This window comes from Nomascus leucogenys, chromosome 2 (genome assembly GCF_006542625.1).
Source record: "Nomascus leucogenys isolate Asia chromosome 2, Asia_NLE_v1, whole genome shotgun sequence".
Taxonomy (NCBI): domain Eukaryota; kingdom Metazoa; phylum Chordata; class Mammalia; order Primates; family Hylobatidae; genus Nomascus; species Nomascus leucogenys.
Window position 1 is genome coordinate 92505767 of NC_044382.1, and position 23111 is coordinate 92528877.

Below are 23111 nucleotides of genomic sequence, written 5' to 3' on the forward strand. Positions count from 1 at the left end.
TCATACAACTGTAAAAAAACATTTGATTCTCAAACTATTAATGAAGCATCTAAAACATTTTGACCCCGTGCTAATGTTACAAAAGTGTAAACTTCCTGAGGACAAGGACCATATTTTATTAGTCTTTCTACTCCTGGATTTATTGGTCCTTCTAATCTTGAGTTTTCGTGAGTGTTCAATGAATGAATAAGGAGGTCGGCATTTCTGTAGTTCTAAACATAGCCGTATATGAGGGTGAACTAGAGGTAACTGGAGTTGTCTGAAGTAGTTACTAAGGGAACTCAGTTACTCCATTATTGGAGTTGATTGGTATGACCTTTTCTCCCTTGTCGGTGCCTCAGTCTGAACTTGTCAAGGGCAAATCTTCCAAATATGTGCTGCTTATTTGAAGAGAATAATGTACTCTGATAGAAAAGGACCATTTTTGGCCAAGAGCATATGACTATCTATAATTTCTTGCAAGTATTTCCACGCAAGTTCTTGAAGTCCATTTGTAGGAGAACATAAAGCATATGCGCTTTTGATTTTCACCATCATATCCTACTCCATTTCTCCACCCTGGCACACTGGAGATTATTTGAAATTGTGCTATCACCAATGACAGAGCCAAAACAACAATTAGAGATATAAAATGTAGCCAAAAAAAAAGGAAAGGAAAAGTCAAGACTTGAGGTCAAATTACCAATCTCATTTCTTCCTACTTGCTAATTTAAAATTTGCCTAAGAATTGTGCCCTTTGATCCACTCCTGGCATAATTAACCTACCTGTCTTAAAAAGAGAAAATTATGACAGGTAAAACAACAAAACAGCTGTTGCTAGAGGTGAAAAGGTAGAAGAGGGAATAAGACCAGCCTGTCAAATAGAATCAGTTCTACTGAGGCTTTCTGAATTCTGCTTGTCCTTTCTTGCCAGGCTTAAGGAAACTTCCTTTGGTTTGGCTGAGAGACAAAGATAGTGAAATCCACATATGTTCATTCTTATCTTAGTTGGCAATAGTGATAGCAACAATAAAGTAAGAAGGATCAATGTCACTAGACTTCAGATAGTATGTTCTAGTGATGAATTAATTCAGAGACAGCCATGCCACCTCTTCATTCTGCTAATGCTGACTAAAATTTTAATACATCAAATTCAACACAAACACACACACATATCTCATCTCCTTCACTGTATAGCCCCCAGCACCTGCCACCCAATTTTGGAGGCAGCAAGTGACTTTAGAAAAGTTCTCTAAATCTGCACTGCTGGGCCAATGGGTGGGAGTAGACAGTACAGCAGGTGGGGTGCAAAGTGACAGAAAAAAGAAGGTCACTTAAATTTCAGGGAGTTCAAGAGCAGGATAAGGTTTATTTCCTCTACATCTGGAAGGGTGTGTTGTTTTTTCATTCCTGAATTTCAAGGAAAGAATTTTTATTCTGTAAAAATGCCATTGCTAAAAATAAACAACAATAACAGAAGTTAATAGGTGGAACTGGCCATTTGAAAGTGAAGGTGACAGGTATTTTGGAATATAAAACAAAAGGAAATGCACTCAAAAATTACGAAACATGTAAAACAAAACTGATATAAGGAAGAGCAAGTGGTATTTATAAAGCAAACCTCTCCCCAAAATCCACAGGAAATAAGGAAAAGAAAATGATTCATTTAATTTCAATGCTGGTGTAGTCAAAATCAATTTTTAAAAACTGCAGAAAATGGCAAATTTTCTCTCAGTATATAGTGAATGGCCTAAGTACACATCTGCCATTCCTCTCATGGAGGAGAATAAAGTAGTCTTCAGTTACGAACCTCTTGACCACAATTTGCATTTTCTAGTGATAGTTTAGGAAGGTCTTTTCAAAATAAACCTCTCAGCAAGAGCATAAATTTCTGTTCAGGCATATGCATAAACAATATAAATAGCTACTTGCTGGCATCATATTCAAAACATTCATTCAACAATGTTTTAGGAGCAAGTACATAAAATGCAATCTGTGTCCCTGAATATCTCTCACCACTATAGCATCTAAACAAGGAAGGACCTCTTTAAATCTGAATCTCAGCATTTGGTGTCACACTAATGTGATGAGATACTCAACTGTGCTAATTAAAATGCAACTGACTTGATGAGAGCAATGTCCACATTGTATTATTAATCCTTGTATCTCCAGCACATATGCTGAAAAAATTTCTTCATAACTATTTTGCAAGTTATATCTGTTAATTGTAATATTTTAACATATCCTATTCCTTCATTTACATATCGGGGAGAAAATGAGAGTATCAGAAGGATGGAATATCCCTTTGATTTTTGCTCTTTGGTGTTAGAATATTTAAATTCTGGAAATGCATTTATATAGAACATTCTGAGTTATTGTTCTTGTACTGAAACATCAAAAGGCTGTTTTTACTCTCTTGGTTTTCTTAAGATACAAGCATTGGACAGACAAGAATTTCTATGACACAAAATAGGCCGAGTGGGACGAGGTAAATTTGCTTTCATATCTGCCCATTCCTTCGTTTGTCTCAAACTTTTTGTCTCTTCTCTTTTTAGAACACTCTGGTATCCAGGACATCCTAGCTACTTATGCATCTACACTTCCAGGATTTCTTGTCAGACCCAAGTGTTAGCTCCTTCCTGACCCTCTCTCATTGAAACCATCATTTTCTTTGCCTTTAGTCTTCTGATACTCTCTTGCTTCTCCACTAATGCCTTTGACTTAAAGGTTTATTTTCTATAGTGTACATTTTAGGCATGGGAGAACTACTTTGTCCAAGGAGTCATCCCAGTGATCACTGACACACCATCCACTTCGGCAGCCTCTCATGAGGCACCAGGCTCCACATATCCCGATGTAGCAGCAGAGCTCCTGCCATTCTCTATTTAGTTCTCTTCACATGTTAAACTTTTCAATACCCACAATAGATCTGGCATGAGCTGACTGGCACAGTCCCCACTTTAAGAAGTCCTCATTCTCAATCGTAAAATGAAGTTGCTTCAAAACACTAGCGTAATTGCCAAATCAAATTCTTCCCAATAATTAAATGCACATGAAAAGCAAATGGATGTTGACCTCTTTTGTGGGCATTCACGATTTTGGAAAATTTCCTGTGCTAGTATTTGCCAAATGCAGCTTTTGATTCTATTTTTTTTTTTTACTTTGGAGAATGAGTATTTGAGGAAAGCTTATTTAAATGGAAGACATTAATACAGACTGAAGAGAGAAGAGACAATAACTCTAGAAAATGATGCATTCAGGGCAATGGTGGACAGAAAATGAACTCTTCTATCACCCTCTGCTATGTACAGTGAGAAAGAGCTACTGAAAATTCCTCTAATAAAGCCATAAACAAAGAAAACTAAACTAAAGACCATGTCAATATGCATTTGTCAACAATGCCCATTTGGTCCATATTTGATGAGGCTGAGCAGAACCATGGGAACTTAAATTCAATGCTCCGTGTTGAGGCTTAAGTACAATTCTTAGTACATGCATTGTATTTGCACAGGCAAAATTCCATTTAGAATGAACTTGCCTGAAGGATTTGCAAAGCCTACAATAGGTGCATAGTCTACCTTATTTAAATTTACTCAGTCCATTGACCAATCAATCCCAAGTATTAGGCTCCTGTTTGTAGGAAATTTCCATTTTTCATGATAAAATTATTTTGACTATTATTCCTATTTGGAAGAGTGGGGTGAGGAGGGTTAGGGATCAGTGGATTTAGCTAAGACCAAAATTGAATATGCTGAGCACCTAAATAATGACTGTTCTCTTTGCCAAACTGCTACATACACATACTCATATTACTGGCTTGTCCTATGTTTCCCTGGAAATATAGGTAGCTACCTAAATGAACATTTTCATTAATAAAAGGCCTTATAACTGAACTACAATTTTTTTTTCACTCCCCAGACAAGAAGAATACAAGGGAAAAAGGAGTCTCTGGAAGGGAATTAGAGTGCCCACAAAACCAACTTCAACAACTTTACTATTTTGCCCAGGGCAGGCGGCAGTGGAATGACAATATCAAGGGCACATATGGGGTGATTTTAGACTTGAAAGTGAAATCAAATGTGCAGAATAGGCTAAATAATGGCCAATTTTCTCAGAAAGGGAGAGATTTTTTTATTTACTACACACCCCCAGATATTTAAAATTTATCATACAGTGATTTTACTATAGAAGGTTGTGTGTGTGCATGCACCTATAAAAGTAAACAAATCAGATAGTTTACACACACATGCCCCAAGTTAATGGCTAATTATAAACCCAAATATATAAACTTAAAATTTTTTCATTGGATTTATATAGAATTTCTCCTTCTGAAAGGTCAGAGATAGGAAATTTTATAAGAACAAACAAAATATCTAATTGCTATTCATTCTTTCTTAGCTTCAAAGCTAAAGAACTAATGTTATTTTACATTTACAGTATTATTAGTGCGCTGCTTTCTTCAAAGAGCTATTTTCTAGAAGACCACCCAGAAGTTTCGACTAATTGGGGAAGCAATCTTCAGTTTACTTAAATAGGAAGGCTACGTGGGCGCATTCCTGGCATCAGTACTCCTCTGTCATATCTGTTTGTGCTGGATTTAATGCAAAGGACAATGTTAAATTCTGAAAATACCCTAGACTGTTTCCCCCCATCAAACAACCAAAGCAAAAAATAGTTAATTTCTGATACGTTTTTCAGAAAGATTGTTTTATAATCTGGGCTTTGAAAATTCCAGGCAAAACGAGCCACCCAAGGCGATCACAAAAGCCAAAGTTACAGATGTAGAAACAGGTTTTTTAGTAGTGTGATGAATTTCTGAGATTGGGGAAAGTGTAAGATGTTATTTGAAGTGGCGCAGAATTAGCTGTTTGGTCATGGGAGAAACATCTGTAAATGGGAACTAAAAGGTTTTATTAACAATTCTTTGAGAAATATGTTGGAATCTAGAATACGTAAGATTTGGGGTAATTTATATGTAGAGATATGTTAATTCTATTTTCACAGATTTCATTGTAACATGCTGTGGTTTATTAAATGGGTTTTATGTATTTAAACAGTCACATTTTTTTTTCAAATAAGGCCTTTCCATTTTTATCTGCTAATTTATGAATTTGTGCACCCCTGATTTTCTCTTCCTTAGGGAAAAAAATATCTGACATAATTTCAACATTGTTAAAGACATTAAAAACTATTTATATAACTATTACATATTCAGGCATATTATTATGATCAATCACCAAATCTAGTCCTTTAATACTACCCTGAGTATTTTATTAAAATAAGTTGCATATTTTTATTAAGTTTTATATGCATGCATGTATTATTTTAGAGAAACTAGAAAAATGAAGAAAAGCAAAACTATGAAAATAAAACCACCTACGACTTCTGTTTCTGATCAAGATGAAGTAAGAGGAGCAGTATTTACCCTTCTGTCTCAAACAACTAAAAAGATAATGGACAAAATACAGAAAAAAACAGACACTCAAGATATTGGACATCAGGCAAAGAACAGTAACTTCTGATTAATAGAAAACAAATGAGGTGAGTCATATAATTGTCCCAGTTTACTGCCGAAAGAAAGTTTTCATACAGTACAGGAAGAAGGAACCTACCTAGAGCCTGTTCAAAAACTTGAGCTGAGGCGATGAGAGCCAAGAGTTCTGAAAATTGACAGTTCCTAGAGGTTGCAAGGCAGAATAATAGAAATGAGAGGAAAGGAGAGAGTGACACAGAGTTAACTTAGGATGTTTAGAGTTTTCTCCTAGAATATTCAGTTGAGGACTGACCAGTGCATATGTGTGAGAAATCCAAGTCTAAGGAAAAAATGATCCTAAAGGATTAGTCTTCACCCAGCACTGGCAATAGCACCTGTTTCCAACTGGCAGTCTAAAAAGCCTCATAATTCTTGGAGAAAGTTTAAAATCTTCAGAAGAATCTTTACTCACTAGTGGAGGGAAAAGTAATACTAAACTTAAGACAGCTCTAGGACCACCTAACAAAATTTAAAAGAGTGACCTGAAAGAATCAAACTGTTTCTAAGTACCTTAACCATATCTCTGAACAATGTATAGTAAGTAATATTTGTAGGAATAAGTAGTATCCAGCCTTAATTAAACAAGGTAAAATTTAAAACATACAGAATCCAACAGAAAGCTACTGGGCTTGCAAAGAAGCAGGGCATACCAATAATAATAATAATAATAATAGAGAGAAAACTTAGTCAATGGGCAGACCCAGAAATTATAAAAATGATAGTAGATATAGATGATAGGAACAGTAGATAAGAACATTAAAATGCTATTATATCTATATTTCAAATGTTCAAGAAGCTAGAAGAATTATTGAATACGTTACAAAGAGGCATGAAAAAGACATTTACAACCAGCCTATATAAAACATTTAGAGATGAAAATGACATTGTCTAAGATAAAAAAAAATTGAATGGGATTAATGGCAGGTTAAACAATTCAGAATAAAAGATGAGTGAAGTTGAAGATGTTGCAATAATCAAAACTGTCCAAAATGAAGCACGGAGAGGAAAAATGACTGAAAACTAAAAAGGAAAAGAGCATCACTAAACTGTGGGACAACTTAAGTGGCCAAAACATATGTAATTGGGTCTCAAAAAGAGAGAAGGGGCAGAAAAAAATCTGAAGAAGTAATGACTGAAAAATTACAAATTTGATAAAAATTACAAACTTACAGACCCAAGAATTTCAGCAAATATTCTAGCACAAGAAATATGCAGAAAATTCAACCAAAACCCTCAATAATGAAACTGCTTAAAACCAGTGGTAAAGAGAAAATCTGAAAAAAAGGAAGAAAAAGACCCATTATTCACAGAGGAATAAAGGTAAAGATGAAGGCTGATTTCTTGTCTGAGATAAAGCAAGGAAGAAGACTGTGGAATGAGATCTTTAAAGTACTGAAAGAAAACTGTCCACCTAGAATTCTTTACTCTGCAAAAATATGTCTCATAAACAAAGGCAAATAAAGACTTTGTTAGACATACAAGGCTAAAATTATTCATCAATAGCCTACACAGCAATAAATATTTAAGAAACTTCTTCATGCAGAAGAAAAATGATAACAGTTGGTAAACTGGATTTATGCAAAGAATGAAGAGCACTGACTATACTAACTATAAGTAAGCACATTTTTCTCATCATGTAAATGTTTTTCAAAGATAATTGAAACCTTAAGGTAAAAATGATATGAATGTATGGTGGGGTTTTATATTTAGAAGCAAAATTCATGACAACTGCATGACAACATTTGTACAAAGACCATGTCTAGGGGTAATAGAAATATGTCATTGTAAGGTTCTTATATTAATACTTTACATGAAGTATAGTAGTCCCCCTTATCTTCAAGGGATACATTCTAAGACACCCAGTGGATGTTTGAAACTGTGGATAGTACCAAATCTTACATATACTGTGTTTTTTCCTCTACACACATACCTATGATAAAATTTAATTTATAAATTAGGCACAGTAAGAAATTAGCAATAATAAAATAGAGCAATTATAACAATATACCATCATAAAAGTTATATGAGTATGGCCTCTCTCTCTCAAAATATTTTGTTTTACTATACTCACCTCTTTTCTGACTGTCATTGACTGCTGGTAACTGAAGCTAAAGAAAATAAAATTGCAGATATGAGCAGGACTACTGTAGTAAAATATCACCTGAAAGTAGACTGTGAAAAGTTAAGGTATATACTATAAAACCTAAAGCAGCCAGTAAAAATGTAAACAAAGACTCATAGCTAATAAACCGACAAAGGAGACAGAATGGAATTTTTGGAAAATATTCAAATTATTTCAAAAGAAGATAGAAAAAGAAGAGGGAAGAGAATGAAGAACAGAAGAGGCAAATAGAAAAATTAGCAAGATAGTGGATTCAGAGCCAAGCATATCAATATTTTAATTAAGGGTAAATCATCTATAAACCTCCATTGAAAGGCAGAGATTGTCAGATTGGATTTAAAAGAAACACTATATGTTTTTTAAGATACTCAATCTAAATAAGAAAGACAAGAATATATGACAAGTAAAAGGATGGCAAAATACATAATATGCTAACACTAACCAAAAGGGAGCTAGAGACACTATATTAAAATCAGACAAAATAGATTTCAGAATAAAAAATATCAGCAGGGGAAATGAGAGCGATTTCATAATGATAAAGTGTCCAATTATCAGGAGAACATTACAACATTAAAAATGTATGCTTCTAATAACAGAGGTTCAAAATACCTGAAGCAAAATGAGATAGAATTGTAAAAGATTAGAGCATCCCTTTATCAACAATTGATGGAACAAGTAGGCAGAAAAATCAGAAAATATATAGAAGACTTGAATACTGTAAACCAACCTCACCTAATTGATATTTATAGAATGTTCTACCCAACAAGAGCAAATACACATTCTTTTCAAATGCATACCAACCACTTACCAAGATAAACTATATTCCGGGCCATAAGACAATTTTCAATAAATGTAAAAGGATCTACGTGAGGCAAAATATATTCCCTAAGTATAGAATTAAGGGAGAAATCAATAAGAAAAAGATATGTGGAATACTTCTATCTGTTTGGAAACTAAAGCACAAAATTTTAAATAACCCAAGGGTCAGTGAAAAAATCAAAAGGGCTATTAAAATTATTTTAAACTGAATAAAAATTAAAACGTAGCATATCAAAATCTCCGGGATGCAGTGAAGCAGTACTTAGTTTTAAAAGTATTCCCCTAAACACATTAGAGAAGAAAAGTTTCAAATCAATGACTTCAGATTCCACATTAAGAAACTAGAAAAAGAAGAGCATATGAAATCCAATGTAAGCAGAAGAAAAAAATAATAATATCAGAACAAAATAAGTAAAAACAAAAGACGGTTCTTTGAAAAGATCAGTATAATTCATAAATCTCTATACAAGCTAGTCCGATAAAATATAAAAGACATGAATTATTAATATAATGAATGAAAGAGATAATATCTCTACCAATTCTATAGAAATAAATAAGAAAATATTATGAAACTTTGTTTTAATAAATTCAGTTAATTAAATGAAATGGTGAAATTCTTTGAAAGATAAAAATTGCCAATACCCACACAAGAAACAAATAGACCAAATGCCCTATATCTATTTAAAAAAAATCAAATTTTTAGTTTAAAAATTCCCATGAATAACAACAAAAATGAAGAAACAAACAAAACCAGTTCCAGGCCTGGGTGACTTCACCAGGGAATTTCGCCAAACATTTAAAGAAGAAATAATATCAACTTCATACAAACTCAGATTAAATTGAAGAGGAGAGAATATTTCCCAATTTATTCTGAGGCTAGCATTATTTCAATACCAAAATCAGACAAAAACATTTCAAGAAAAGTAGATTACAAATCAATTACCCTTCACAAACATAAATGTAAAAAATTTTAACAAAATTTTAGCAAATCTAATCCAAAAAGATATAAAATGGATTAATACAAAATGGGGTTTATCCCAGAAATTTAAGGTTTTCTTAACATTAGAAAATCAATGTAATTCATTATATATATATTTTTGAGATGGAGTCTCACTCTTGTCACCCAGGCTGGAGTGCAATGGCACGATCTTGGCTCACTGCAACCTCTGCCTCCCGGGTTCAAGCGATTCTCCTGCCTCAGCCTCCCAAGTAGCTGGGATTGCAGGTGCATGCCACCGTGCCCGGCTAACTTTTGTATTTTGTAGTAGAGATGGGGTTTCACCATGTTACCCAGGCTGGTTTAGAACTCCTGACTTCTGGTGATCCACCTGCCTCGGCCTCCCAAAGTGCTGGGATTACAGGTGTGAGCCACCACACCCAGCCGTAATTCATTACATTAAGAGATAGAAAGATAGACACATCAATCAATTGCTTGCTACACAGATAAAACAGATCACTAAATAGATTTATATATATATATATATATTTAGTGTATCCATTTTCCTGTATCTATTGAGATATTTATATAAATATATATAGAGATAAATATATATCTATATAGATATCTATAGATATATATCTAGATAAATATATTTATATATAAATATATATCTATATATTTATATAAACATCTCAATAGATACAGGAAAAGTATTTCACATAATCCAACATTCATTCCAACTAAAAACTCTTAACAAAGAAGGAATGAAAAGGAACTTCCTCAATCTGATAAAGGGCATCTATGTTCAACCCACAGCTAACATCATACTTAATGGTAAAGGACTAAATTATTTATTACTAAAACCAGAAAAAAGGCAAGCATTTACGTTTTTACCATTTACTTTAAACATCCTACTGGAGGTTCCCAGAGAGTGGAATTAAGGCAAGAAAAAGAAATAGAAGTCAAACAGATTGGAAAGGAAGTATTAAAACTTTTTATTTACAGATAACATGACTGTCTACACAGAAAAATCATAAAAAGTCTACAAAAAAGCTACTCTGACATATAAACTAAGTTTGAAAGTTTCTGGATATATGATCCATGTGCAAACATCATTATATTTTTATACACTGGCAATGAATAATCAAAAATTGAAATTTAAAGAATACCATATACCAAAGCATAAAAATATTTAGGGAAAAATAGCCAACAAATATGCAAATTGTACTCTGAAAGTTACAAAACATGTTCAGATAAATTAAATGAGACACAAATAAATGGCAAGATATGGTATTTTCATAAAACAGGCTCAATATCATTAAGAGATTCAGTCTTCCCAAGCTGACCCATAAATTCAATGCATTCAAATCAAAATTTTGGCCCACATTTGGTACAAGGTAATTTTAACATTCATATGTAAATGTAAATTCCCTGAAATAGCCAAAATGTTTTAGAAAAGGAATTTACAAAAGAAAGAACAAAGTTGAAAGCACAAAGAGTTGTGCTACCTGACTTTAAGATTTATAATAAAGTTATAGTAATTAAGAGAGTATGGTATTTGCAATGTGGTATACAAAAAGATCAGATACAAAATTTTAAAAAGAATTTCATTCATATGGCCAAACCGCTCTTCAGAAAGGTTCTCAATTTTTATTTCTACCAATAGATTGAATAAAGAAAATACTCTTGCCTGTGTATAATTTTAAACATATACATTTGATAGGCAAAAATTTGGTAGGCTTATGTTTGTATTAATTTGCTTTGCTCTAATTACAAATGACATAAAAAAATTTTGTCCATGCTCATCAGTCACTTACATTTCTCCTTTTGTGAATTGCCATATTTTAACTGTTGCCTATTAGTTGCTATTGAGTTTTGAAACATTAAAAAACTAATGTAATTGGTATGTCATAAAATGCACTCTTTAAGCATACAATGCAGTGGTTTTTAGTACATTCCTCAAGTTGTGCAACCATTACCACTACCTGTTTCCAGAACATTTCCATCACCCCTAAAAGAAACTGTGTACCTATGAGCTGTTACTCCCTATTCCCTCCCCCACCAGGACTCCTGGCAACCACTAATCTACTTTCTGTCTCTATGGATGCTATTCTAAATGATTCAATGAATTCAATGATTTCAATGAATTTAATGATTCAATGAATATTCAATGAATATTCTAGATGATTCAATGAATCTATTCTAGATGATTCGACAAATCATCTAGAATAGGCAAATTCATAGAGACAGATGTATTGACTGATGTAAATTGAATCATATAATTTGTGGTCCTTTTATGCCTGACTTCTTTCACTTAGCATAATGTTTTCAGTGTTCATGCTGTAGCAAGTATCAGTACTTCATTCTTTTTATGTGTGAATACTATTCCATTGCATCTATATAGGTACCACCTTTCATTTATCTGTTCATCAGCTGATGGACAATTGAGTTATTTCCACTTTGAGTCTTTAATGAATAATGCTGCTATTAACATCCATGCACAAGTTTTTGTATGAACATATTTTTTGAATTCTGGGCGTTATCTACCTAGCAATGGAATATGGTAACTATATGTTGAACTCTTTGAGAAACTGCCAAACTGTTTTCCAAAGTACTGCACTGTTTTATGTTCATGCAACCATGCATGAGGGTTCCAATTTTTCCACTCTGCACATCCTCACTGACACTTATTATTGTATGCCTTTTTCATTATAGCCATCCTAGTGGGTATGAAGTGGTATCTCATTAGGGGTATGACTCGTATTTCCCTAATGACTAATGATGTTGACTGTCTCTTGATATGCTAATTGGCCATTTGTACATCTCTTTGGGAGAAATGTCTATTCCGATCTTTTGTCCATTTTTTAATTGGGCTGTTTATTTTTTAATTGTTGAATTAGAATTTTTTATATATTCTGGATATATACTAGCATAAGATTTGCAAATATTTTTCTCCCAATCTTTTGGGATGTCTTTTTATTTTCTTGATATTGTCCTTTGAAGTACTAATGAGGTCTCTTTTATTAATATCACTTTGGTTGCATGGCTTTTGGTATCATATCTAGGAAACCACTGCTTAATCAAAGGTCATTAATATTTACACCTATGTTGTCTTCAAAAGTTTTATAGTTTTAGTTCTTATATTTAGTCTTCAATCTATTTTGAATGAATTTTTGTTTATGATGTGAGGTAGGGTCCAACTTCATTCTATGTCTGTGGCTGTCTACTTCTCCCAGCATCTCAGGTTTCCACTGAGAAGTCTGCTGCCGGACATACTGAAGCTCCATTGTATGTTATTTGTTTCTTTTCTTTTCCTGCTTTGTAAGGAGTATACTTTCTTCATTGAATTTTCTTGGTACTCTTGTCAAAAATCTGCTATCAATTTTTAAAAACTCTTTGTATATTAAAGATACTGCTTCTTTTTCTGTGGTATATGTTTAAAAATTTCCCTTATTTTGATTTATAGTTTTTATGTCTAGAATTAATGAGCATTTATGGAATTAAATCTATCAGTGTTTTCTTTAATGAATTCTTCTGCCATTATTATTATAAGAAATCCACCTATATTTCCCCTACTAGTAGTTCAAAATAATATAAATAGCTACCAATTGTTCATTACTTTCTATGGTGCTTTACATATATTATCTTGGTAGTATCTTGACTACAAACACTATGAGGCAAATATTATCAAAAATTCTATTTTATAATGGATAATGAAACTCAGGGCTTAAGTAATCTGCACAAGGTGCAGAACTGATACACAGTAAAAATCTTAATTGGAATTTAAATTCAGGTCTGCTTGACCCCATAGTACAATCTCTAAAATAAGTGAAATGAATTTCAACTTCATCAGTACGGATATAGAAGGTTTCTCCAAAATTTTTCTAATACAGTATCTTATACATGATACTCAATTCTATTTAAAGAGTAGCATCTCTTGATTAAGTAGAAATATAATATTTTTAGCAGAGAATATGCTATTTTAAATTTTTAAAAAACTTGTTAAATATGTTTTTAATTCCCATTTAGTATATAAGGTATTTAACATCAAATTCACTGTTGTGTATAAATTATTAACCACTGGTGAAAAAAAGGTGCTAAGGCAGTAAAATGTGAGCTTTGTCATGCAAAGAGTACATAAAAGGAAGAGGCTTTGAAAATGTAAATAGCCAAACATAAAATATTAAAAGCAGTGTACTTTACCATCAAACAACTATTGAAGGAGATTATTTTTCTCAAATGTGTCCAAAATGTTTGTTAAAACTATACAGTGACTCCACTTTGTTAGGGCAATGTACACAGTGGCTGCTCACTCTGAATGACACCTTCCAGCAAAGGTGTCCTTAAGAAGGAAATGTACAGTTCAGATTGTAAATCACCATGGCCTAGGATGCTACTGTTTTACTTCTAGCAGAAATCTTGCGGGCTAGTTAGAAAGCTACTCTGCTACTGAGAGATCTTTAATCAAAAGGTATAAATGTTCCCCAGAGCGTGAATATAATTATGTTAAGATCTAAACTCCACAGTCAATATACTATAAGGCATTGTATGTATGCTTACATGTTTTTCCAATTGTGTATCAGAGCCCAGATGATAAAAAAAGTTTTACCACCCATTCAGATCTAATTTTCCTGTCCTGTTCACCAATATGCCAAAAATTCAGATTTGTGATTCATGGGAACATTCTGCTACATAAATGAAATGTGTAAACAAATAAATACCTGATTTCTGATATATTGAATATTAAATCAATCATGTTCCATAGTTTCTGATAATAAGCTTAACCAATTATATTATTGATAACAATAGGAGCATGAAGCACACTACACTTCTACTTTAACATTAAAAGCAGAGTACCAAAATGCTTCCTGCTGGTAAACTGAAACAATTGTTTTATTTAAAAACTACACCTTCACACCTGTAATCTCAGCACTGTGGGAGGCCAAGGCAGGTGGATCATGAGGTCAAGAGATGGAGACCATCTTGGCCAACATGGTGAAAACCTGTCTCTACTAAAAATACAAAAATTAGCTGGGCGTGGTGGCTCATGCCTGTAGTCCCAGTTACTCGGGAGGCTGAGGCAGGAGAATCGCTTTAACCCGGGAGGCAGAGGTTGCAGTGAGCTGAGATTGCGCCACTGCACTCCAGCCTGGGTGACAGAGTGAGACTCCGTCTCAAAAAAAAAAAAAAAAAAAAAAAAAAAAGACAACCACCACCACCACCACAACAAAAATTACATATATCTACTCTGATGCTGCATACAAATTAAGATTTTTTTTTAAAGAGAAAAGCATGGATTTCCAATTATTGCCAATGTGTCATGCCTGAAGGACCCTTTTCCCACCCATCAGTTTGAGGTGACAGTTACTGGCTTATAGCAATATCCATCACCATTCAAAATTTAGAATATTATTATGCAGAAGTCGCATACTGTTCACCTCTCATCCTCACCATGGACACTGTCATCCTGGTGCAGGCAAGGAGGAATAGAGAAAGGAGAAAATTTTGCAAAAGAGGAAAAAAAGTTGCCAAGAATATATAGTAATATAAATTAAGGTCACATTTTGCTTTTTACCAATTACAGTAAATTGGTATTTTCCTTTAAATGTTTATGTCTCAAACTCTCCTTTCAAACTATTTTTTTTTTTTTTTACTTTTGGGCAGCTAATGCATTTCCATCCATAATGACTATTAGACTAAGCTAGGTTTCAATTTTTGCTATGATCTGTAAGTTTAAGGATGCAGATACTCAACGATGGTGCAAAGCTCCTCTCATTCTGCTCTCTGAAAATTAATTTGAAAGAGTAACCATATGTAATGAAATAAGGACATAATAAAAGAGTGCAGATGATTAATGCATTCTATTTTCAAAATAAAGTCTTTCAACTCTGCATTAACATTTATTTTCCATATCTCTGGTGAACTAGCTATTAGTTTAATAAAAGGAGACCTTTCCAGTGACAAGGACATTATCTTATTAATTTCTGTTATTCTGTTACACTCTCAGTCAAGAGGTTTACTTTCAAGTGATGTTAATATAAACGAGAGTTTTCCTTTTAGTCTTATAGTTTCAAGGCTCAAAGGCTGTATATGGGTTGTAAAGCTAATACTAGACTAATTGCAATGTGATTTGAGAGCTAGAATAGAACCATCTGCAAAATTTGGAACGATGTGACCAAAATAACAAAATTTTACAGGAAAAAACATAATGCTTTGCATTTAGAAATAAATGGCCCAAATATGGAAAAGCTATTAAACTTATTTCATGTAGCTTTACAAGGCAAAACTGGACCAAGTGGGTGGAAGTTAAGAAATCAAATTTTGCACACTGTCAGGAAGAATTTCCTAATAAGTCATCTAAAAGTGAAATGAATTGCCCTGTGAAATACACAGTGCTTTCTGCCACCGCAGGTGTTTAGGCAGATCAACAAACATCTGTCTATTGTATTACACAGGGGATTTGAGAGTAGGTGGGTGTTTGGAATACATTTGGTCCTTTGATCTCTATAGTTTCAAATCTGACCTTTCAGCTCAGAATTTTGAAGGATGTAAAGATGGATAAAATAACCCATTAACAAAGACACTATAAATAAAGGACATTTCAACAACTGATTATATTCAACACATAAAAAAGTATATGAGGCGGGCCACGGTGGCTCACGCCAGTAATCCCAGCACTTTGGGAGGCCGAGGCAGGTGGATCACCTGAGGTCAGGAGGTCAAGATCAGCCTGGCCAACACGGTGAAACCCCATCTCTACTAAAAATACAAACAATTAGCCAGACGCAGTGGTCCCAGCTGCTTGGGAGGCTGAGGCAGGAGAATTGCTTGAACCCGGGAGACGGAGGTTGCAGTGAGCCGAGATTGCTCCACTGCTCTCCACCTTGGGCGACAGAACGAGACTTCGACAAACAAAACAAAACAAAACAAACACCTATATGAAATAATCGAGGTGCAAATAAAATATTAAGAGAGAAATGAGAAAGAAGTGACTAATTCCAGCTAGTGGCACAATGCAAGGTTACCAGGAGGAAGTGTTACATGAATGATGCGAGCATGAGCCATGTTTCAGGTGGGAAGGATAAAATGATAAGGGATTCCTGCTTGAGAGAAGTGTGTGAGCTCAGAATTAGAGGAGTAGAACTGCATAAATGTTTGGGAAGAGAAGTTAGATATCCTAAGAGATTTTAACGATTGGAATCTTTGTGATAAATTTGGCATTTACTTTGGCCTGCCTTTCATGGCTTAAAAAAATAGATATAACATTGTCAAATATCCTGTATAAATTATAAACTTTTCAGTCATCATTTTTCTTTTTATAATTTAAAATAACATTAGATAGTGATAAAGATGGATGTGAACATCTCAAACTGCTTTCAGAATTTTGTCGTGATAGCAATAAAACTGTAGAGCATCTACAAAAGACTGCAGGAACCGATTCCCCACTAAAATTTATCTCAGCGCAGCATCTTCAGGGAGCTAGGCACACTGATAATCCCTCTAGGCTTGAAGGGTTTGGTCTCTCAGAGAAGGCAGGTCACGAAGATAAGGGTTACCCAGAACATAGTCAAGCCAACCCACTGATTTTTGGCATTTCTTAAAGCGTAAAGAAAAGGAAATTTTCCAACTAGCTGATTTTCTTACTCGTTAGTCTGTCTAGTGTCTTTTGTGTCTGGAAGCTTTTAAAATGCCCTCCTTTTTTCCCCCAACAGTTTTCTTTTTTTTTTTTTTTTTTTGAGACAGTCTCGCCCTGTTGCCCAGGCTGGAGTGCAGTGGAGCAATTTCAACTCACTGAAGACTCCACCTCAGCCTCCCGAATAGCTGGGACTACAGGCATGCACCACCACACTTGGCTAATTTTTGCATTTTTAGTAGAGATGGGTTTTTTGCCATGTTGGCCAGGCTGGTCTTGAACTCTTGACCTCAAAAGATACGCCTGCTTCAGCCTTTCAAAGTGCTGGGATTACAGGTGTGAGCCACCATATCTGGCCTCCCGCAATTTTCTTATGCCACGCCTGGGTGTGGGTGTTTTACTTTTTGGTGTTTATCCTGTTGGGGCATTGTAGTGCTTCCTGAATTTGTGACTTGTTGGACAGCCACAGACATTATTTCTAAAATATTTTTTCTGCCCCATTTGCGTTTACTCCTTCTGAGATGCCTATTTCTATATCTCACATGTCTTTTACTACCACTGCCCCCTGCTCCTGGAAGTTTCATTTTTCTTTCCGATTTTAGCCTGGTTACTTTTGTCAGACCTATTTTCCAGTTTACTAATCATCTCCTCAATGTTTCTAAACTTTCCTAAACTCATGTATTGAGTTTTTAATTTTAGTCATTACATTGTTTTTAGTTCTAGGATTTCCATTTGAATGATTTTTTTGTAGTTTCCAGTTCTTTTTAAAAATTCTCTACTTTAATATCTAATTTCTGTGCTTGCTTAAGTAGCACATACACTAAAATTGGAATGATTAGCATGGCCCCTGCACAAGGATGACACACAAATTAGTAAAGTGTTCCATATTTTTCATAAGTATTCTCAGCATGATAGACCAAGCTGAGGGAAGAATCTCAGAACTTGAATACTGGCTCTCCGAAATAAGACAGTCAGACTTATGAGAACTTATAAAGAAAAAAGAATGAAGAAGAATGAACAAAACCTCCAAGAAGTATGAGATTATGTAAAAAAACTAAATCTACAAATCACTGGCATTCCTGAAATGGACGGGGAGAAGCCAACAACTTGGAAAGCAGATTTCAGGATATCATCCTAGAATCTAGCAGGGGTTCTCTGTATTTCCTGAAGTTGATGGTTGGCCTCTCTGGCAAGTTTTGGGAAAGGCCCAGAGAGGCCATAGTTGACTTCAGGAAATACAGAGAACCCCTGCAAGTTTCTACACAGAAAGAACATTCTAAAGAGACATAATCATCAGATTTTTGAAGATTAAAATGAAAAAAAAAAAGAATGTTAAAGGCAACTAGAGAGAGAAGACAGGTCACCTAGAAAAGGGAAGCCCATCATACTAACAGCAGAACTCTCAGCAGAAACCTTACAAGCCAGAAGAGATTGGGGGGCCTATATTCAACAGTCCCAAAAAAAAAAAAAATCTTCAACCAAGAATTTTATGTCCAGCCGAACTAAGCTTCCTAAGTGAAGAAGAAATAAGATCCTTTTCAGATATGCAAATGTTTAGGGAGTTCGTTACCACCAGACCTGTCTTACAAGAGATCTTGAAAGGAGCACTAAATATGGCAAAGAAAGACTTCTACTAGCTAATACGAAAGCACACTTAAATATACAGGCAAGTGACACTATAAAGCAACCACACAAACAAGTCAGGATAATAACTGGCTAACAACATGACAGGATCAAATCCACATATATCAATACAAACCTTGAACGTAAATGGGATAAATTTCTCACTTAAAAGGCACAGAGTGGCAAACTAGATTAAAAAGCAAGACCCAATGGTAGGCTGCCTTCAAGAGAGATACCTCACACATAATGACACCCATAAGCTCAAAATAAAGGGATGGAAGAAAATCTACCAAGCAAATGGAAAACAGAAAAAAGCAGGAGCTGCAATCCTAATTTCAGACCAACAGACTTTAAACTAACAAAGATCAGAAACTAACAAACAAGGGCATTACATAATAATAAGGTGTTCAATTCACCAAGAAGACCTGACTATCCTAAATTTATATGCACCCAACATAGGAGCACCTAGATTCATAAAGCAAATTCTTAGAGACCTGCAAAGAGACATAAGACTCCAACATAGTAATAGTGGGACAGTTCAACATTCCACTGACAGTATTAGACAGATCATCAAGGCAGAAAATTAACAAAGATACTTAGGACCTGAACTCAACTTTGGACCAAATGGATCTGATAGACCTCTACAGAACTGTCCATCCGAAAACAACAGAATATACATTTTTTTCTCATCAACAGATGGCACATTCTAAAACTCAGCCAATAATTAGATATAAAACAATGCTCAGCAAATGCAAAAGAACCAAAATCATACCAAACACACTCTCAAATGATACTGCAATAAATAAAGAAGTCAAGACTAAGAAAATTGCTTGGCCAGGCGCAGTGGCTCACGTCTGTAATCCCAGCACTTTGGGAGGCTGAGGCAGGTGGATTACCTGAGGTCAGGAGTTCAAGACCAGCCTGGCCAACATGGCAAAACCCTGTCTCTGCTAAAAATGCAAAAATTAGCTGGGCATGGTGGCAAGTGCCTGTAATCCCAGCTACTCAGGAGGCTGAGGCAGGAGAATCACTTGAACCTGGGGGGCGGAGATTGCAGTGAGCCAAGATCGCACCATTACATTCCAGCCTGGGTGACAAGAGTGAAACGTCACAAAAAGAAAGAAAGAAAGAAAGAAAGAAGAAAGAAAGAAAGAAAGAAAGAAAGAAAGAAAGAAAGAAAGAAAGAGAAAATTGCTCAAAACCATGCAATTACATGGAAATTAAACAACATGCTCCTGAATGACCTTTGGGTAAATAATGCATAAAAGGCAGAAATCATTAAGTTCTTTGAAACTAATGACAGCAAAGACATAACATACCAGAATTTCTGGGACATAGCTAAGGCAGTGTTAAGAGGTAAAGTCATAGTACTAATTTCTCACATCAAAAAGAAAGATTTCAAATTAATGACTAACATCACAACTGAAAGAATTAGGGAAGCAAGAATAAATTAACCCCAAAGCTAGCAGAAGACAAAGCAATCAAAATCAGAGCTAAACGGAAGGAAACTGAAACACAGAAAAACACCCAAAAGATCAACAAATACAGGAGTTGGTTTTTTGAAAAAATTAATAAGATAGATAGACTGCTAGCTAGGGTAATAAAGAAGAAACCAGAGAATATCCAAATAAACATGGTTAGAAATGACAAAGAGGATGTTACCACTGACCCCATAGAAATATTAATAAAAACAACCATCAGAAACTACTATGAACACCTCTATGCACACAAACTAGAAAACCTAGAAAAGATGGACAAATTTCTGGAAACATGCACCCTTCCAGAACTAAACCTGGAAGAAACTGATTCCCTGAAAAATACCAAAAATAAGCTCTGAAATTGAATCAGTAATAAATAGCCTACCAACCAAAAAAAAAAAAAAGCCCAGGGCCAAATGGATTCACAGCGAAATTCCACCAGATGTACAAGAAAGAGCTTGTACCATTCCAAAAAATCAAGAGGGAGGGACTCCTCCCCAACTCATTCTATGAGGCCAACATCATCCTGATACCAAAACATAACAGACACAACAACAACATCAAAAAACTTCAAGCCAATATCCTTGGTGAACATTGATCCAAAAATCCCTAACAAAATGCTTGAAAACTGAATCTAGCAGCACATGAAAAGCTAATCCATCATGTTCAAGTAGGCTTTATCCCCACAATTTAAGGTTGGTTCAACATACACAAATCAATGTGATTCATCACATAAACAGAACTAAAGACAAAGCCCACATGATTATCTCAATAGATGCAGAAAAGGCTTTCAATAAATTTCAACATCACTTCATGTTAAAAACTCTCAATAAACTAGGTATTGAGGGAACATACCTCAAAATAGTAAGAACTGTCTATAACAAACCCACAGCCAACATTATACCGAATGGGCAAAAGCTGGAAGCATTCCCTTTGAAAACCAGCACAAAACAAGGATGCCCTCTCTCACCACTTTTATTTAACATAATATTGGAAGTCCTAGCCACAGCAATCAGGCAAGAGAAAGAAATACAGGGAATCCAAATAGGAAGAGAGGAAGTCAAATTATCTCTGTTTGCAGGCAACATGATTCTATATCTAGAAAACCCTATAGTCCTGGCTCAAAAGCTCCTTCAGCTGATAACTTCAGCAAAGTTTCAGGATGCAAAGTAAACATACAAAAATCACTAGCATTCCTATACACCACCAGGAGCCAAGCCAAGAGCCAAATCAGGAACACGATCCCATTCAAAATTGCCACAGAAAGAATAAAGTACCTAGGAATACAGCTAACCAGGGAGGTGAGAGATTTCTACAGTGAGGATTACAAGACACTGCTCAAAGAAATCAGAGAATACACAAACAAATGGAAAAATATCCCTCACATGCTTATGGATAGGAAGAATCAATATCATTAAAATGACCATACTGCCCAAAGCAATTTACAGATTCAACGATATTTCTGTCAAACTACCAGTGACATTCTTCACAGAACTAGAAAAAACTATTTTAAAATTCATATGGAACCACAAAAGAGCCCAAATAGCCAAGGCAGTCCTAAGGAAAAGGAAGAAAGCTGGAAGCATCACATTACCCACCTTCAAACTATACTACAGGGCTACAGTAACCAAAACAGCATAGTATTGGTACAAAAACAGGCACATAGCCCAGTGGAACAGAATAGAAAGTCCCCAAACAAGACCACTCACCTATGACTGTCTGATCTTTGACAAAACTGATAAAAAAAAGCAATGGGGAAAAGACTCCCTATACAATAAGTGGTGCTGGGATAACTGGCTAGCGATATGCAGAAGATTGAAGCTGGATCTCTTCTTAAGCCATATACAAAAACCAACTCAAGGTTAATTAAAGACTTAAATGTAAAACTAAAAACTGTAAAAACCCTGGAAGATAATCTAGGCAATACCATCCTGGAAACAGGAACGGGCAAAGATATCATGACAACGACACCAAAAGCAATCACAACAAAAGCAAAATTTGACAAATGGGATCCAATTAAACTTAAGAGCTTCTGCACAGCAAAATAAACTGTCAACAGAGTAAACAACCTACAGAATGGGAGAAAACATTTGCAAACTATACATCTGTAAGAACTTAAGCAAATGTACAAGAGAAAAAAGAGAAAAACAAACAATCCCATTTAAAAGTGGGCAAAGAATGTCAACAGACTTTTCCGAAGAAGGCATACATGTGGCCAACAAGCATATGTTATAAAAGCTCAATGTCACTGGTCATTACAGAAATGCAAATCAAAACTACAATGAGATACCATCTCACACAGTCAGAATGGCTATAATTAAGAAGTCAGAAAATAACAGATGCTGGTGTGGTTGTGGAGGAAAGGGAACACTTATACACTGTTGGCGGGAATGTAAGTTAGTTCAAACATTGTGGAAAGCAGTATGATGACTCCTCAGAGAGCTAAAGCAGAACTACCAGTTCACCCAGCAATCCCAGCACTGGGTATATACTCAGAGGAATATAAATCATTCTACCATAAAGATACATGCACACGTATATTCATTGCAGCTCTATTGACAATAGCAAAGACATGAAATCAACCTAAATGCCCATTAATGACAGACTAAATAAAGAAAATGGGATACATATACACCATGGAATACTATGCAACCATAAAAAAGAACAAGATCATGTCTTCTGTGGGAATATGGATGGAGCTGGAGGCCATTATCCTTAGCAAACTAACACAGGAAAAGAAAACCAAATACTATATGTGCTCACTTATAAGTAGGAGCTAAATGATGAGAACTCATGAACTATAAGAAGGGAACAATAGACAATGGGGTCTAGTTGAGGGTAGAGGTTGGGAAGAGGGAAAAGAGCAGAAAAAGTAACTATTAGGTACTAGGCTTAATATGTGGATGATGAAATAATCTGTACAACTAACCCCCATGACACCAGTACCTATATCACAAACTTTTACATGTATCCCCTAACCTAAA

The 23111-nt window shown here is 34.9% G+C and overlaps 1 protein-coding gene and 1 pseudogene across 1 annotated transcript in view; one reads left to right on the plus strand and one right to left on the minus strand.

The window, feature by feature from the left end:
• The window catches only part of HAPLN1 (hyaluronan and proteoglycan link protein 1), an 82825-nt gene that overhangs the window by 46872 nt on the left and 12842 nt on the right, over window positions 1-23111 (minus strand). The gene's annotated exons all lie outside the window — the stretch shown is intronic.
• LOC115831808 lies at window positions 17823-17918 on the plus strand (annotated as a pseudogene).